Genomic DNA, 16158 nt, shown 5'->3' on the forward strand with positions numbered 1-16158 from the left:
AATTCACCAGGCCGGCGGGGAAGCAAATGGTGCTGGAATTCACATGGGGATGGATCCAGGATATGCTGAGGCATCCTTCTGGGCAGCTAACTGCCTGTGATGATCTGATCCTTTGGACGTGTGCCTGGGGCTCTTAGGCAATGTTTTCCTTGGGTCTAGTGATATTTAACCAATGCTTTGTGCAACAGCCTCTTTCGGAGAGGTTGGGCAATATCAGAGGCACGCATTCGGTGCCAGCTTAGCAGCCTCCCTTGACTTGCATGGTCTTGCGCTGCTGCTGCTTTGACCCACAAAGGTTCTGTAGCCTGGCACCCCCTGCCCTAAGCACCCATGAGCCTGCCTGCTGCCCACGTCTCTGCAGTAAAACGCTCAGTCTATGAGCCAGCAGAGGGCTTGACTAGAGATGGGCTCCAGCGATAAGGACTAGGCTGTGGATGGGGGGGCCTTCTTCTTGCTGGGTGGGGAAAGCATCATTACAAGAGGCCTGAAATGAAATGGTGGAGGTGGGGGGCAGGGGGTGATTTCATGGGGTGTCCCCCAGGCTTTGCACAGCTGGATGCTGGGGGCTCAGCCTGGATCCCAGGGTGTGGGTGGCTGGCGTAGCTTCCTCCCCTACACGCTCCCACTGGTGCTAATTCGCCCCACACCCCAGTTGGCATTGTGACCAGAGAGACCCATGGACTGTGGAGACTGAACTGCCCTGGGACCTCAGTAGTGGGTCTCAGTGGCTCAGAGCTGAGGCACATCGATGCAGGCTGGTGTGGGGCTTCATTCACAAGGGCTCCCTCGCCACCTCTTCTCGCCAACCAATGCCAGGGATGGGGCTGGCCCTTGGGTTATGCTGAAGACAGGTTCCCACATGATTGGCTGATTATTTCCCACCCCCCTGCTCAAACATGTGCTCTCCCTGCACCTGCCTCCATGGATGGGGATGCTCCACTGATTCAGCACTGGACAGGGGCAGCCAGGACTTGGCCAGGCCTCTGGGAAGCCACTTACAACAAAAGAGCTGTTGGAGGCTACTTCCCTTCCAGGTAGGAGGCTGCAGAGAGAGATCCGCATGGGGCGAGTGACCCTGGAAGGCACAGGGTAGCTGGGTCCTGCAGAGGCTCACCCACTGGGCTCTGCGGCGCACCTAGGGCTGGGGTTGGGGTCCTCTACTCAACGATCAGCTTTATGGAGATGTTGTGAAGCCCAGTCATAGGCTCCCAGACTCAGGGTGAGCTGGGAATGGAGGGGAGATGAGTGGGCAGTGAGCATTGGCCTGCTACACCCAGGGTTCTGAGTTCAATCCTTGAGGAGGCCACTTATGGATCCGGGGCAAAATCAATACTTGGTCCTGCTAGTGAAGGCAGGACTTGATGATCTTTTGGGGTCCCTTCCAGTTCTATGAGATAGGTATATCTCCATATATTATGATTTAGAGGATCCTCTCCATCCCTGTGGCATCAAGGAGATCTGTCTGGAGCAGGACATCAGGAGGAGAAAGTGGACAGAATCATAGAATATCAGGGTTGGAAGGGACCTTAGGAGGTCATCTGGTCCAACCCCCTGCTCAAAGCAGGACCAATCCCCAGACAGATTTTTGCCCCCAATCCCTAAATGGCCCCCTCAAAGATTGAACTCACAATGCTGGGTTTAGCAAGCTAATGCTCAAACCACTGAGCTATCCCTCCCCCTTAACTGTAGAAATTCAGAGGAGGGTTTGGGGTGGGAGCTGGGAAGCCCGGCATTCTTGTGGCCAGGTTGGTTTGGGGAGTGAGCCAGAGCTCTGCAATCCCGGCCTGTGGCTGGAAGGTTGGGAAGGGGGAGCTGTCACAGCCATTTCATGTGGGTTTCCTTCCTCATCTCCTTGTGGCTGTTCACCCTGGAGTTATTAAGCAAGTTGCTGTGGTCTAGGGAAATAGCTGCCACTCACACCTTGTGCTGCAGCTTCAACCTACAAGGGACCTGACTCCCATCCTGTCCCTTCACAGTTGCTCCCTGGGAAGTAGGCATTGGTGTCTGGCCTGAGGATTCTGATTGCGGTCTGACCCCCGCTGTCCCAGGACTGGTTTATACACAGCAACTAAACAAGCGGCACTAAGCCAGTACCCTGACTCCATATCACTGGCTTCCTACTGGAGGAGAAATCAACCTGTAGGGCCCGATACCCGCTCCTGCTCAGCAGAGGAGTGGCGTTATTAGTTAATTAGTTCGCTGCACTCAGGCCCCCACCGTGCCAGTTGCTGAGCGAACACAGTAAAACACAGTCCCTGCCTGTAACCGTGCGGACTCATCCCTGCGGCACCTCCTGTTGGTTGTCCTTGGGAATTAGCTCGATTTCCAGCCCGGAGCGCCCTCTGCAGGCCAGTGATCCACCTGCCACTTGGCCCCCCATGTCCCTCCTGGACCCGGTGCCCTGTTATGTGGGGCGCTGCCCTGTGGCAGTAACCCCTCAGTCTTAGGGTCTCCCCCCGCCCCGGGGAACCCCACCCATTATTCCCACCTCGCTTCTGTATAAGGCTACTGCCAGTCATTGTCTAGCCCCTGGGGCAGACTGCAGTATCAGCCTACTCATCACTGGCAAGGTTGGGTTTGGACCTGCTGCCTTGCCTACCCCTGGGCTGCCCTCTGCAACCCCCAGTACCTATTGGCCTTTTGCTAGGCCACAGCCTGGGGCTTTCCAGGCAGGAGCGCCCTGGCTCCTCTCCCTTTCCCCAGCCCTGCTCCACTCAGGTACCCTGTGTCTAGCTCCCTGCAGCCAGGCTCCCTCTCTCTGAATGCAGAGGGAGAGTATCTGAGCTTCTGGTTCCCAGCCTTTTTGTACAGGCCAGCTGTGGCCTGATGGGGTATGGCCCAGCTGCGGCCACTTCCTTTTACCACTGCAGCCCTCCCAGACAGGAGTAGGGGACCACCCCACTACACTGCCCTAAAGGGATCACTTAGCAGTGGGCGGGCTTCCGCCCACCCAGTTTCCCAGAAACCCAATAGATACACTGCCCTAAAGAACTTGCATTGAAATAGTCAGGCCAAAGGAAGGATTCCAGTCTCACTTTGAATTGAGACCAAGAGCCTTAAGTCCTCTTCAAGGTGCCGTTTGCTGGGAACACAGGGCAGCTGAATATGGATGGAGTCCTGTAGCTGAAGGTTCAGATTTGCTGCCTTCTGGCTATAAGCCAACTGGCTCCCCCACCATCATCACTGACATAGGTGCCAACTTATATGGGCTCCCTGGGGCTTTAGCCCCAGGAATATTCCCAAGCAGGGGCTCTGCTCCACCAATGTTTTCTCCCCTGCTTGGAGCGCCCCCCCGCCGCCGCCAGGGCTGGAGCTTCCCCCCTCCCCACCCCCCCCCGCCCCAGAGCTTCCCTGCCTGAACGCAGCGTGTCTCTCTTCCTTGCCGCCGCTGCCGCTGCCTAGCATAACAGCAGTGAGCGCAAGCTGCTGTTGCTGACTGTAGCATCTCGGAGGGGAGGGGGGGGCCCTGCTCGGCAGCCCTCTCCTCCTCTCCTCCCCGCCCCAGAGGCTGGAGCTTCCCTGCCTGAAGCAGACAGCGTGTCTCTCCCCCTTGCCTCTGCTGCTGCCGGCTGCTGCCTAAGGTAAGGTGACCATTTTTTTCAAATTTAAAACCAGGACATTTAAAATAGCTCAGCCAGCATGAGTAATAGTCGCTGTCGTAGAATATAAATTGAAAAATATTGCGGAGTATGCTTATCTTTTTTTTTCTTTAAGTGAAAGAATACAATAAAATGTACTTCTTTTATTTATATTATATATTATGAAAGTAATTTTGCGAAAAAAAAACAAATATTTGATATGGGCAGATTAGTACATAATTATATACTTAGGATTTTGGGATCCAAGTAATAAAGAAACAAGTGTAGCAGTAAAACAAAATGGTTTTAATATAAAATGGTACAAAAGTACTTAATCTACATTCCTAATTTTGCTTCTTATATTTTTGTGAAGAGTGGATTGGATTTTAATAATAATTCGTTTTCCTGGATGTTTTTATAAAATTCCATGCAAGTTTGGTTAAAATTATATTTAGTAATTAGCAAACATTTCAAAGTTTCAACATGTAATTGAGTTTTATCACTGGACCTGATATTGTTCATCAAAGAAAAAGACGTTCGCAGGTGCATTGGTTCCTGGTAAACAGAGACAATATTCTACCAATTTGCCAATATTTTTGTAGGAAACATCATTTTCACTGAAGGCTTTGAATATTTCAACCCATCTGTTCGATACTGGTACAGAATTTTGTATCCAGTGAGTAATTTTTTCATCTGTAATGTAGCGCAGGAAAAAGCAGGTTTCATCAAACAGTTCATCTTCTGCTAAATTGATTTCAGAAAAATACTGAAGAATGTAATCACTGCAAACTTGAATGTTGTCATGGGTGAGTTTAGTGTTTAACAAAACCCAACTGAATTTTTCGGTATGCTTAATAGGTCCTTCCCATTCCTCTAGATATTGAATACGTGTCATAAAATTCTGCCACTTTTTCTTTGAAAATAGCAGGTTTTAATATGCCTTCTTCCTCAAGCTGCTTCAAATTTTGCCGTACCTGTAACGGCAAGAAAACGTTTGCTTTTCTGTCAGCTAATTTTGTTTTTAAGTCACTGTAAATATTGCTAGTTTCTATAGTAGAAATCTCCTGTCCTTCTATTTTCAAAATAGCATTGTGGAACATTGATGACACGTTATGCAAAAAGTAAAGCCAAGACTCTGTCTCTGAATTATCAAAATAATTTGTGATAATTGTGGGGCTCTTCTCGTTTGAGGCAAAATATGATTTATGGGCAGGATATATTTGTAGGACGCGCTCAATCGCGGGTCGTAACGCCAACCATCGTGTGACACTGTATCCCAAGACTTTCTTATATTCGATGTCCACGAATTCACAAAAAATTTTCAATGCATTAACGCGCACTGTATATATATAAAAGTATGAATAAAACTTGGTGATAAAAGTTTGCACATCAATTGGTACACGGTCGGCTGCAGTTTGTATAGCATTGTTCAAAATATGAGCAGCACAACCAATTCCCACAAGCTCTCTTCCACCCCAATTTGATTTCAGCTTGGTAAAAATGTTATTTTTCCCACTTCTTCGCATTCCTCCAAAGTTAGTATTGGTGTTGTCAGCACAAAATCCAAGTACCTTGGTATCTAAATGATACTTTTTTAACACTTCCAAAATATAATCAGTAACTATGTCAGATGTTTCGCCTGGCAAATCTCTTACTTCCAAAATTTTGACGTGTATTCCATACTGGTATGAAAAATATCTTTTTATTATGGGAATCAACTTTACTTCCTTGTGGTTTGATGCATCCGAATAAATAGAAATAAAATTTGCAGCATCTAAATCCTCTTCCAATAACTGTTTCGCATAAGGCACCAGCACATCAGTAACTATTGCCTCGCATTTTGTTCTAGAACATGTAAACCTGGCATCAAAACATGTTTTAATCAGTTTGCAGGTACAATCCATTGATCGGAATGACTGATTATGCATTACTGTGTGGTACGCCCATAAACCTTCAGCTGCAGCTAGTTTTCTTTCAGCATCTTCAAATTGTTTTTTCTTAAAATATGATGTCACACTCATACTTGCAATTGCTGCAGACATGGCCCGTTTATGTTTGACTGTTTGTATGTGGTTTTCAATGTCAGTTTTTCCACTGTTTGCAATAGAAAATATACTTCTGCATTTTACACATTCCACCTCACTATTGTCATTATTAGTACTTGCTTTGATGAATGTATATTTCGATTTTAACTCGTCATTGAAGACGCACTTTCGTCGTTTTGGCGCCATGGGTGTCCAAAAATAAACAATTATTACAAACTTCGTCGGATGTCAGTCTTGGTCCGAGGGGGCGAAGTCACCGGTCCAGGATCGAGAAGGCGACGCCGGTCCTGGTCCAAAGGGGCGAAGGCGTCGATCCTGGTCCAAGGGGGCGAAGTCATCGGGTCCTGGCGAATCAGCGAGGTGCGCCGTGAAAACGGCACAGCGAAAAGCTCGAGTAACCGAGAGAGCGCGGAGCTCTGAGGGCCAGTGTCATGGTCCGAAGATGCCAGATCACTGGTGCCTGTCCTGTGCTGCGGAGGGCCTTTTATAGTCCGAAGCTAACACCGAATTGGTCGATTTTGGCGGGCTCTGTGTGATGATGTCATCATCGAGTTCCCACGGTCGGGCTGTATGTAATGCACGGGAGTATTTATTATTATTGAAGAGTCGCCGTGGCCACAATATAGTGAGAGTGCGTGTGCTGAATGCCAAGTATTGCCGAGATCCAACGACGAGAACCGTCGTGTAAAATAAAACTAAAACTAGGATAAATTAATAAAATTGATTTAGGCTGGTTTATCAAGGATTGATTTGATGTACTCAATCTTTTGATAAATTAATAATTTTTGATTTTGTAGTCCTAAACTGTACTGGTTACATCTCACGACTAACCAGACCAATGTCCAAAAAACCAGTACTGTACTGATAAAACCAGTACGTATGGTCACTTTACCCATGGGCTGAAGCTAGGGTGGACATGCACTGTCCCCCTTATTGCCCCATAGACCTTGCCTAGAAAAGGTAACGGTCTAGGGGTCCTTGTGGGAGGCAGTACCTTCCTACCTTTCCTGGGGAACTTCCTCTGTGGAATGGCCAGAGGGCTGGGGCTTCCCAGACAGCATGGCTGCCATAGCGCTGTGGGGTGAGCCCCAGGAGAAGGGATGCAAAGAATGCAAGGCCTGTGCACCACCGGGCAGCAGCCAGGGGAGCCTTCAGACTCAGGACCAGCCCTGCGGGGGCAAATCTCACACCCCTCCTCGCAGGGAAAGGGGTGGGGGGTTCCCCCTTGGAAACCTCATGGCTCGCTGTGTCTCAGGCCCCCGGCCGTCACGTGGGGGCTAAGCCAGGGCTGCTGTTCCCTAGCCAGGTTTACCCAGGACTACTAGGCCCCCAAGGCCGCCTCAGCCCGGCTCTGCCCTGCCCCCGAAGCGCCGGGCGGCTGCAAGCGGTGAAGTGCTCGGAGACCGCAGCGAGGGGCCCGCGGGTGTCCCGGCCACGCGACCCCAGCCTCGCCCCCAACACCTCGTCCCGCGTCCGCTGCCTGCACCTCCCCGGCCCGGAACCTCCGCGCTCGCGGACCCTGTTTCCAGACGGACTCAGGGGAGTGAGGTTTCCGGTCCGATGCTTCCCCCTTCCCTCGGCTGGTTTCCCAGAAGGCTTTGCAGCTGCCCCTTCTCTTCCGGCTCGGTCCCCGCGGCGGTGAAGCGCCGGTGAGCGTCGCTCCGCAATCCGGCCCCATCGTGCCCGCAGGAGCCGGTGGTGGGGCCTGTGCGGGGCGAGCTGTGCTGGGGATGGGCCCCGCTCTCCGCCTGGGAGCGCGGCGCTCGCTCCTGTGCGGGGGGGGCCTGGCCGGGAACCGGGCGCGGGGTCTCTGGGATTGGGCCTTGGGGGCTACTCGGATCCGGGGGCAGAAGATCGTTTTTTGGGGGGAGCCCCTGGGAGCAGGGCTGGGGCTGCTGGGATGGGGAGCCCCTGGGAGCAGGGCTGGGGCTGCTGGGATGGGGAGCCCCTGGGAGCAGGGCTGGGGCTGCTGGGATGGGGAGCCCCTGGGAGCAGGGCTGGGGCTGCTGGGATGGGGGGGGGGAGCCCCTGGGAGCAGGGCTGGGGCTGCTGGGATGGGGGGGGGGAGCCCCTGGGAGCAGGGCTGGGGCTGCGGGGATGGGGGGGGGGAGCCCCTGGGAGCAGGGCTGGGGCTGCTGGGATGGGAGCCCCTGGGAGCAGGGCTGGGGCTGCTGGGATGGGGGGCCCCTGGGAGCAGGGCTGGGGCTGCTGGGATGGGGAGCCCCTGGGAGCAGGGCTGGGGCTGCTGGGATGGGGAGCCCCTGGGAGCAGGGCTGGGGCTGCTGGGATGGGGGAGCCCGCCCCTGGGAGCAGGGCTGGGGCTGCTGGGATGGGGAGCCCGCCCTGGGAGCAGGGCTGGGGCTGCTGGGATGGGGGGGGGGAGCCCCTGGGAGCAGGGCTGGGGCTGCTGGGATGGGGGGGGGAGCCCGCCCCTGGGAGCAGGGCTGGGGCTGCTGGGATGGCGAATATAAGCATGAAGCTTGGGGCGAGTCTGGCTCCCACTGGGCTTAGGGTGGGCATGTGATATCTATGGAACCAGAGGCAGAAGGAATTTGAACAGGATATTTCCCATTGGGTGGGTAGCATGTGTGGCTGCAGGGGGAAGGTTGGGGATAATCTCTAGGGCTCGGTTATATAGGTGGGGGTTGCCTTTTCTGCATTCCCCCATTGGAAGCATCACAGAGCATGTGGGTGTGAAGGAGTCTGGTGCCTCTGTTCCTGCCTGTCCTGAGCTGAACGTTTCTTTCCCCCTCACAGGTTTAATCATGGCCAAGTCCAAGAATCACACCACTCACAACCAATGTAAGTTTGAGTCTGGTTCTGACCCAAAAGTATTGAGATTTTAAAAACGTTGCTTGGTTTAGTACAGTCAGGTACAGTAGAGGTCAATTTTTAACACTGCCTCTTTAGTGCTTGTGGAAGAGAGATCTGTGTTTTCTATCCCTGATGGTGAGAGTTAGTGGAGATTGGGGGGGTGGGGGAAAACTACTTCTGCCAATAACACTAATACTTAGCATGGCCTTGGGATAGGTAAATATTTTGCCATCCTCTGGTTGTCAGAATAATTCCAGGTGTGTTCTGTAAGACTGCTAGTTTGGAGAAGGATTGGGTTAGGGTCCTCGTTTTATTTTTCCTTCAGTAGAAAACCAACCAATCTGGTGAGTTATTTTAAACTTTTATGTCACTCAACAAGAGAAAGCATTCCTGCCCTTCTTGTGGCCTAACTTGCCTCAAGTTGAAGGAAGTGACTGTAAACAAGCAAAAATAAAATGTAAATGATAAAGAATCGATACATAGCAGCACAGAAAGGATTTATGCTTACCTTAAAAAGCGTGGAAAACTGGTTTCTATGAATTCTTGAAAATCAGTTGTGCCGTTGAATAAAATATTTTCTATGCCATTTTTCTCATCAAAACTTAGCTACAATAATAACTATTAAACTTCATGTAATGCAAAGGGAAGGTATTATAGAGAGCAGGACTTTTTTGTTTGTTTTAAATTACTAATTGTATTAAGTTTGGCTGTGTTGGACTAAATTCTGTATTTAGTGGGGTTTTTTATAGGATAAGTGGTAGTCAAAAATAGCATACTAGCAAGAATATTTGATAATATCTGCAGTCCTATTTTTAATCTGTGAATGTTTCTATCTATCAACAGCTCGCAAATGGCACAGAAATGGTATCAAGAAACCCAGATCCCAGAGATATGAATCTCTGAAGGGGGTGAATATTTCTCTTTTTATAATTTTGATGTCAGGTTCTGCAGTCTTACACATGAGCTGTAGACATCCAGCATCAGTACTTGCACACTTACTTTCCAGTCCTCTGTTTGAAGATGGTTGTCTCATTTCCTAATATGCATGGGTTTAAACTTTGCTACAGTAAACACTTTTCTCTTTTCACTATTTTGCACTTGCCTTTCCTGCAGTCATATACTGTGTTGCAGATTTGTCTAAATAGCTATCTGCAAACGGTGTTTAGTCCAGTGGCTCTCAAACTTTTTTCCCGGTGACCCCTGTCACATAGCAAACCTCTGAGTGCGACCCCATTTATAAATTAAAAACACTTTTTAATATATTTAACACCATTATAAATGCTGGAGGCAAAGCAGGGTTTGGGGTGGAGGTTGACAGCTCGCGACTCCCCCATGTAATAACCTCGCGACCCCCTGAGGGGTCCTGACCCCCAGTTTGAGAACCCCTGACTTAGTCTCACAGGCCTTGTCTAGACTTCACTTTAACTCTACTAGCTTAATACCTGTTAAAGCTGGGGGGGTCATGACCCCTTGGGGGTTTGTGAGTTGTCAGCCTTCACCCTCAAACCCTGCTTTACCTCCAGCATGTATAATAGTGTTAAATATAAAAAACGTTTGTTTTTATATTTTTATTTATTTGGGGGGGGGGGTCACTCTCAGGCTTGTTGTGTGAAAGGGATCACCAGTACAAAAATTTGAGAACCACTGTGTTAAAAGTATGCTGCCTTGCCTATACTAGGCTGCTAACATACATTAGCTGACACCTTTCAAATCCTAGTCTGGACAAGGGTTATCTTTATTTCCCATTTTCTCCCCTTCAGTGAATATATGTGGGTTGGGTAATTATTTTCCATATTTGTTTTTTGCCTAGGTTTCTGACTTCACTGGTTCCCTTTGTACACCTCTACCCCGATATAACGCTGTCCTCAGGAGCCAAAATCCTCAGGAGCCAAAAAATCTTACCACATTATAGGTGAAACCGTGTTATATCGAACTTGCTTTGATCCGCCGGAGCACGCAGCCGCCCCCCACCTGGAGTGCTGCTTTACCGCGTTATATCCAAATTCGTGTTATATCGGGTTGCGTTATATTGGGGTAGAGGTGTATTATTTCTCTGTCCTTATTGGTGTTGAGAAACTCTATAGGACAGACGTCGCTTTAAATTCCTCTAACTGTGAAATGAGTCAGCTGATATAACAGCGCCTCCCTTTTTTGGAAAATAAAGTTTACTTGCACTCAAAAGTGAATAAGAACCCAAAGACATTCCCTGTGTTTATGGGTTTATCTGTATTCTCTTGAAACCTTGGTATATGCAGTCATTTTTCAAAGCTTGCATAATGGTTTGGGTTTTTTTGTTTTGTTTTTTTAATACCACCATTAGGGCCCAGTCCTGCAAAACCTTACTCATGTGACTAGTCCTATTGACTTCCTTGGGATTACTTCTCTGAATAAGCATTATATTGAATAAGACTGCAAGAATCAAGTCCTTATATTGTATGCCATTAAATGCTTTTGATTAGTGAAAACATTGTTTGGGCGACTACAGTAAATAGCAAATTGTGTTTATCTGCAACTTGATCATTTAATAGTGTTTGGCTGTTTGAACTAGGCCATCGTGTATTAGCTTGAGTTTGCAAGGTGCGGGGTGTCCACACATGCTAACTACACTGCAGTGGTACTGTCATAGATTGCTCCATGAAGCACATAGTTATATTGCCCTTACCTTTTCCCCCTATCCACCCATAAAGTATATCTTCTTACCCCATGTTAGCTAACACATGATAAGAACAGACCATTTAACCTAGTGAAGACAAGGCGCTGTTATATTGACCTGGAAATACTAAGAACTGCCCCCCAAAAAAATTAACAGGATTTATTTGCGGTGATATTGGATCCAGAATAAATCATTACAGGAAATTTTGATCTCATTGCATGGAAATTAAATTAGCTTTATTATCTAATTTCTACTCCAAAGTGCTCTTTTTTACTGTTTCTAAAACTGAGGGTAAACACTAGTTTAGTTCTAAGAACTACACCTGTTGTGTAAAACTCTTAATTCTGAAGTAGTTTCAGATTTAAATGCCACCAATATTTGGGGATTATTATTTTTTTTTAATGTGTAACGTATCTGTCCCAAATGGGGAAACACTGGCGTGCTTCCTATCTTGAATGTACACTTCAAATGCCCTGCGATTCCCTCCCCCAATTGGTTTATTTTTACCTTGTTTTATAGGTTGATCCCAAGTTTCTGAGGAACATGCGATTTGCAAAGAAGCACAACAAGAAGGGACTGAAAAAAATGCGGGCCAACAATGCCAAGTAACCAGCTTGACTCTCTGCGACGAAAGGACTGGCTTGTTTTGAACCTGAAAAGCAGTTTTTTTCTATTGGCATTTGTTACGCTCAAAGCATTTTTGTACAAATAAAATGAGAAGTAACAAAATTCAAGAGCAAGCATCCTGGCCTTTTGAGTTTGAAGGCGAGACTTCAAAATGTTGAGTTATCAAAAATTTCCATATTTAATATTAAAATTGTTTGAATTCCATATTAAATATCATTGAGGCATCTTAGAAGCTATTTATAGTCACCTGTGTGCATCTTTGTTCAGATTAACTGGAGTTTTCACAGTTGCCAGCTGATGTCTGTTGTCCTCAAAGGAAATTGAAATGACTGTTCCCCCTCTCTGCTTTTTTAGCCTACCACAGTATTGGTGTGACTCTGGTTTTGGATTTTACGCACATGTTTCACACTAGCCTATTTATCCAAGTTACAAAATGTGTTTGTTACTTGAACTCTAAAAGTAAAGCTGGAAATGGAGCACCTTGTGTAAGTTTCTTCAAATGTAAAGTACTGTCAAATTACTTTGAGGAAAGCATAGTTCACTAAAATGTCTTCGCTGTGTATAAACCAAAATACATTCTCTAAAGGACTAGCTTCCTTTTCCAGAAATTGCAATTTAAAAAAGTTTTGATGCGCCAAAATTCTTGCTGTAGCAGTGGTGGGTTCTACTACCAACAAGGTAGTATAGTTATCAGGGGCCATCCTAACTTTGCATAACCACATTCTATTTAGATATTTCTGATACACCCATTGCTGAGGTCAATGACAATTTATCTAAAGCCAAGGGATTATATATAAAATGGGATAGTTGACAGTTTTAAATACACTGGGGAGGGCCACAGTAGCTGTAGTTTCTCGTCTAATGCCTTCAAGGTAAAGCATCATCTATGAGGTGTGTGCATCCCTGCATTAACAATGAGTGACTGCATTATATGACTCTGGCCTAACTTTGCATTTCATCTGTCATTAAAATGACCCCTTTTTACACGTCACTGGCACAAGGTGTTTCTTCGCTATAGAGTTATGATGCTGGTAAAGCCAGCATAACACCAACATTTTAAACAATTCACTTTAAAGTATGCTGTTGGCCTGATTCTCATTTGGCCTGGTCTACACAAGGTTTTTGCATCTGTCAGGAGTGTGATTTATTTTACTGCTATAGTTCTACTGTATGGGAAAAGCTATACTTGGGTCAAGTCTACATTACAAAGCTAAGTTACATCAGCGTACGGCCACCCCAGTAATTAAACCACTTTTGCATGTCCACACTATGTTCCTTGTGTCAGCAGTGCGCATCCTCACCAAGATGCACAGATTTAACTGGGGCATTGTGGGACGGTTTCTGAAAGGCAGCAATAATCGATGTACACAACGCAGCGTCTACACTGTCACTGTGTCAACCTAACTACATCGACTTACGCACAACGCCTCTTGCAGAGATTGAGTTAAGTCAGCATAATAGGCAAGTTACATCAGTGGGAGCTATATTTTAGTATAGACCAGGGGTAGGCAACCTGTGGCATGTGTACTGAAGGCAGCATGTGAGCTGATTTTCAGTGGAACACACTGCCCGTGTCCTGGCCACGGGTCTGCGGGCTCTATATTTTAATTTAATTTTAAATGAAGCTTCTTAAACATCTTAAAAACCTTATTTACTTTACATACAACAATAGTTTAGTTATATATTATAGACTTACAGAAAGAGACCTTCTGAAAGGTTGCCGACCCCTGGTATAGACACGCAGGTTGACGTGAGCTACCATACATTGACCTAACTAGTGCAGACCAGGCCTTGTATAACTTGTATAATAATAGCCACACTAAGGGGGTCTCATTATTTACTGGTGTAATTAAAACAGTGCAGCTTTTGTGTTTAGGCAAGTCCTAAGACCTCTTCACAGCACTCTGGTAGTGTTCAAAGCTGTAAAGTGGGTGTTGGATGTTTGTTCTCCCTGTATGCTGCCCCAGCTCTGTGCAAAGAGCCAGCACAGCAGACCTCAAGCGAACCACCCAATGACAAGATCCATTAAGGTACAAAGGCACCAGGGCAAATTTATTGTTGACAAAGCACGGTAATAGCAGCTGGCAGACTCTACGAGGATACTAAGACATGTACGCCCCTGACAACAGATGCTGCTCAGTGAATGGCGGGGCTTTCCATCCCCCACCTCCGCTGGACAAAGATACTCCTGAGATACATCTTTATACCCTGATACAAACAAATTAGTACTGCCTCTGACAGAGTTACTTCCCCCTGATGAGGCTAGTTGTCACCCATCACCTTGTATGTGTTGGTTGAATCAAAACATCTCTGTTACGTACTGTCATCCTGACCTTATCTTTTAGGAGGGCTCATTGTGTTCCTGTTATCCTTGAGGAATGTTTTTTGTACCATCCTTGATATTGGGATGTTCTGGTGCCACTTGATATTGGGATGTGTTTGTGTGAGTAATCTGTGCTTAGCATTTCTTAGGAATGTGTATTTCTGCATTATCAGCCCTGTTCTTGCCAGATTTTGTGAGCAAGCCCTGCCTCATACCAGGCCTCTGATACAAGGGCTTATGTTTCAGGCTCTCTTCCTACTACATCAGTTACCTCATTTCATGTTCCCTTTACACTACTAGAAAAGTGTAAAGATGGCTTAGGAAGAGTATCTGTGATCTCCAGCTGCTCATTTGGTAATGGTTTGCCTCTGGTTTTCATCAACTATCTCAGACCTGTTCTGAGCACTCTTGTTGCTAGTCAGAAGAAAGCTTCTGTATTGCCTAGAAAGGGGCCACAAAGCCAGTTTCTTTGTAGACAGCCTTCCCCCCGCCAAAAAAAAAAAATTCCATTTGCTTTCTGGAAAGGAGACTGAGTAATAAAAATAGAGGCAGAACTATACTATAGATCTAGCTGACTATTTTATTACACTGGGAAGAAAGTGTGTGTATTGTCATTTATAATAGGTTTCAATAAGATATTTGAAAAATAATGGAAACTGTTGGGAACTCAGGTGTGGCAACTGTCACCCCTGTAATTATGGATGTTATCAATGGTGCTCTTGCTGAAAACATGTGATCCAGGTTTGTAGGGCCATGTAAAATTACCAGACTTCAAGCAATTCCTGGTGGCTTTACAGAGTTCCTTTGTTAAAATTAGTTGTTACTGTCTCTTTAATGAACTTGGTGACTTGAGAGTCCTGGAGATTGAGGGTCTCTACTGCTCCTCACAGCAGGGGACAGCACAGTGCCCCTTCATGCTGTCTCCTGCCAGTGTGCAACCTGGAAGAACAAGTGACAGCATGAGGGCTGACGCCAACCCTGTGGCACCTCTTTAGACCAGGGGTCGGCAACCTTTCAGAAGTGTGCTGAGTCTTCCATTTATTCACTCTAATTTAAGGTTTTGTGTGCCAGGAATTAATACATTTTAACGTTTTTAGAAGGTCTCTTTCTATAAGTCTTAAATATATAACTAAACTATTGTATGTAAAGTAAATAAGGTTTTACTTATTTACTTTACATACAACAATAGTTTAGTTATATATTAAAGACTGAGGATATTAGGGAGATTCCCAAACCTGAGCCGGTTTTTGTAGGTGACACATCTGAGGAACTGTCACAGATTGAAGTGTCACTAGAGGAGGTTTTGGAATTAACTGATAAACTTAACATTAACAAGTTACCGGGACTGGATGGCATTCACCCAAGAGTTCTGAAAGAACTCAAATGCGAAGTTGCGGAACTATTAACTAGGGTTTGTAACCTGTCCTTTAAATCGGCCTCTGTACCCAACGACTGGAAGATAGCTAATGTAACGGCAATATTTAAAAAGGGCTCTAGAGGTGATCCTGGCAATTATAGATGGGTAAGTCTAACATCGGTACTGGGCAAATTAGTCGAAACAATAGCAAAGAATAAAATTGTCAGACACATAGAAGAACATAAATTGTTGGGCAAAAGTTAACATGGTTTCTATAAAGGGAAATCGTGTCTTACTAATCTATTAGAGTTCTTTGAAGGGGTCAGCAAACATGTGGACAAGGGGAATCCAGTGGACATAGTATACTTAGATTTCCAGAAAGCCTTTGACAAGGTCCCTCACCAAAGGCTCTTACGTAAATTAAGTTGTCATGGAATAAGAGAGAAGGTCCTTTCATGGATTGAGAACTGGTTAAAAGACAGGGAACAAAGGATAGGAATTAATGGTAAATTCTCAGAATGGAGGGGGTAACTGGTGGTGTTCCCCAAGGGTCAGTCCTAGGACCAATCCTATTCAACTTATTCATAAATGATCTGGAGAAAGGGGTAAAAAGTGAGATGGCAAAGTTTGCAGATAATACTAAACTGCTCAAGATAGTTAAGACCAAAGCCAACTGTGAATAACTTCAAAAAGATCTCACAAAACTAAGTGATTGGGCAACAAAATGGCAAATGAAATTTAATGTGGATAAATTGTAAAGT

Source organism: Mauremys reevesii, linkage group 7, assembly GCF_016161935.1.
Source record: "Mauremys reevesii isolate NIE-2019 linkage group 7, ASM1616193v1, whole genome shotgun sequence".
Classification (NCBI taxonomy): Eukaryota; Metazoa; Chordata; order Testudines; family Geoemydidae; genus Mauremys; species Mauremys reevesii.